Consider the following 3,383-nt stretch of genomic DNA (forward strand, 5'->3'; position numbering starts at 1 on the left):
GGAGTTCAGTAATTCTCTTGCTCAGCTGACCCACTTGTCCCTCCAAGTTTCTAATGGAGGATCTTGTTTCAATCATGAAACTTTGAGTGGTTTTGATTAGATCAGAGACCATGGTTGCTAAGTCAGAGGTATTCTGCTTAAAACTCTCTGTCTGTTGCTGAGAAGATGATGGAAAAGGCTTTCTATTGCTAAACCTGTTTCTTCCACTATTACTGTTGTTGAAATCTTGTTGAGGTCTCTGTTGATCCTTCCATGAGAAATTTGGGTGATTTCTCCATGAAGAATTATAAGTGTTTCCATAGGGTTCTCCTAGGTAATTCACCTCTTCCATTGAAGGGTTCTCAGGATCATAAGCTTCTTCTTCAGATGAAGCATCCTTAGTACTGCTTGGTGCATTTTGCATTCCAGACAGACTTTGAGAAATCAGGTTGACTTGTTGAGTCAATATCTTGTTCTGAGCCAATATGGCATTCAGAGTGTCAATCTCAATAACTCCTTTCTTCTGACTAATCCCATTGTTCACAGGATTTCTTTCAGAAGTGTACATGAATTGGTTATTTGCAACCATTTCAATCAGCTCTTGAGCTTCTGCAGGCGTCTTCTTCAAATGAAGAGATCCTCCAGCAGAGCTATCGAAGGACATCTTGGATAGTTCAGAGATACCATCATAGAAAATACCTATGATGCTCCATTCAGAAAGCATGTCAGAAGGACATTTTCTGATCAATTGTTTGTATCTTTCCCACACTTCATAGAGGGATTCTCCATCCTTCTGTCTGAAGGTTTGGACTTCCACTCTAAGCTTACTCAATTTTTGAGGTGGAAAGAACTTTGCCAAGAAGGCATTGACTAGCTTTTCCCATGAGTCCAGGCTTTCTTTAGGTTGTGAATCCAACCATGTCCTAGCTCTGTCTCTTACAGCAAAAGGGAATAGCATAAGTCTGTAGACCTCAGGGTCAACCCCATTAGTCTTGACAGTGTCACAGATTTGCAAGAACTCAGCCAAAAACTGATGAGGATCTTCCAAAGGAAGTCCATGGAACTTGCAATTCTGTTGCATTAGAGAAACTAATTAAGGCTTAAGCTCAAAGTTGTTTGCTCCAATGCCAGGGATAGAGATGCTTCTCCCATAAAAGTTGGGAGTAGGTGCAGTAAAGTCACCCAGCACCTTCCTTGCATTGTTGTTGTTTTCGGCTGCCATGTGTTCTTCTTCTTTGAAGATTTCTGTTAGGTCCTTTATAGAGAGTTGTGCCTTTAGCTTCTCTTAGCTTTCGCTTCAAGGTCCTTTCAGGTTCAGGGTCAGCTTCAACAAGAATGCTTTTGTCTTTGCTCCTGCTCATATGAAAGAGAAGAGAACAAGAAAATGTGGAATCCTCTATGTCACAGTATAGAGATTCCTTGAGGTGTCAGAGGAATAGAAAAATAGAAGACAGAAGTAGAAAATTCGAACTTATCAAAGAAGATGGAGTTCGAATTTTGCATTAAGGAATAGTGTTAGTCCATAAATAGAAGGAGGTGAGAAGAAGGGAAGTAATTTTCGAAAATTAAGTAAAAGAAATTAAAAAAAAAAATTTTTGAAAAACCTTAATTGATTTTCGAAAACATAAATTGAAAAAGAGGTAAAGTGATTTTTGAAAAAGATTTTGAAATTAGAAATCAAAAAGATTTGATTGAAAACTATTTTGAAAAAGACGTGATTAAAAAGATATGATTGGTTTTAAAAAGATGTGATTGAGAAGATATGATTTGAAAAACATTTTAAAAAGATTTGATTTTAAAAATTAATGACTTGCCTAACAAGAAAAGATATGATTCAAACATTAAACCTTTCTCAACAGAAAAGGCAACATACTTGAAATGTTCAATCAAATCATTAATTGTTAGCAAGTATCTTTGAAAAAGGAAAGAAATTGATTTTGAAAACATTTGATTGAAAAGATATGATTTGAAAAAGATTTGATTTTGAAAAACTTTGAAAACTTGAAAAAAAAAATTGATTTGAAAACAAAATCCTCCCCCTTGTGCCATCCTGGCGTTAAACGCCCAGAATGGTGCACATTCTGGCGTTTAACGCCCAATGCACTACCTTTTTGGGCGTTAAACGCCCAACCAGGCACCCTGGCTGGCATTTAAACGCCAGTCTGTCCTTCTTCACTGGGTGTTTTGAACGCCCAGCTTTTTCTGTGTAATTCCTCTGCTGTATGTTCTGAATCTTCAATTCTCTGTATTATTGACTTGAAAAGACACAAATTAAAAATATTTTTGGATTTTTAATAATAAGGAATAATCAAAATGCAACTAAAATCAAATAACAATGCATGCAAGACACCAAACTTAGCAGTTTGTATACTACTGACACTAACAACATGAGAATGCATATGAGACACACAAAACACTCAAGTCAAGAGAATTTAAAGATTAGATCCAGAAAATCATCAAGAACAACTTGAAGATTAATGAAGACATATGCATGAATGCAAAAACATGCAATTGACACCAAACTTAACATGAGACTCTAGACTCAAACAAGAAATATTTTTGGATTTTATGATTTTGTACTTTTTTTTGGATTTTTCGAAAATGAAGTAGAAAAAGAAAATAAAGATATCAAAATTCTTAATGAGAATTCCAGGAATCATGCAATGCTAGTCTAAAGCTTCAGTCTAAAGGAATTAGACATGGCTGAACAAGCTTCAGCAGGACATTGCATTCAAGAGCTAAATTGATGAAAATCAATCAGCTTTGGTGATGATAAGAACATCACCTTGAAACACTAGAATTCATTCTTAAGAACTCTGAAGAAAAATACCTAATCTAAGCAACAAGATGAACCGTCAGTTGTCCAAACTCAACAATCCCCGGCAACGGCGCCAAAAACTTGGTGCACGAAATTGTGATCAATACTTTTCACAACTCAAATAATCCCCGGTAATGAATCCAAAAACTTGGTATTCAATACCATGGCATAAACACAACTTCGCACAACTAACCAGCAAGTGCACTGGGTCGTCCAAGTAATAAACCTTACGCGAGTAAGGGTCGATCCCACAGAGATTGTTGGTATGAAGCAAGCTATGGTCATCTTGTAAATCTTAGTCAGGCAAACTCAAATGGGTATGGTGATAAACGCATAAAACATAAAGATAAAGATAGAGATACTTATGTAATTCATTGGTAGGAACTTCAGATAAGCGTATGAAGATGCCTTCCCTTCCGTCTCTCTGCTTTCCTACTGTCTTCATCCAATCCTTCTTACTCCTTTCCATGGCAAGCTTATGCAAGGGTTTCACCGTTGTCAGTGGCTACCTCCCATCCTCTCAGTGGAAATGTTCAACGCACCCTGTCACGGCACGGCTATCCATCTGTCGGTTCTCAATCAGGCC

The 3,383-nt window shown here is 37.0% G+C and overlaps 1 non-coding gene across 1 annotated transcript; it reads left to right on the top strand.

Annotated features, from left to right (window-relative positions):
- The first annotated feature begins 697 nt into the window (after positions 1 to 697).
- Positions 698 to 805, top strand: LOC130937949 (small nucleolar RNA R71). Its single transcript, XR_009069138.1, has one exon. It is a non-coding gene; the product is annotated as a small nucleolar RNA R71 (small nucleolar RNA).
- The last annotated feature ends 2,578 nt before the right edge of the window (positions 806 to 3,383 follow it).

Source organism: Arachis stenosperma, chromosome 6 (assembly GCF_014773155.1).
Source record: "Arachis stenosperma cultivar V10309 chromosome 6, arast.V10309.gnm1.PFL2, whole genome shotgun sequence".
NCBI lineage: Eukaryota > Viridiplantae > Streptophyta > Magnoliopsida > Fabales > Fabaceae > Arachis > Arachis stenosperma.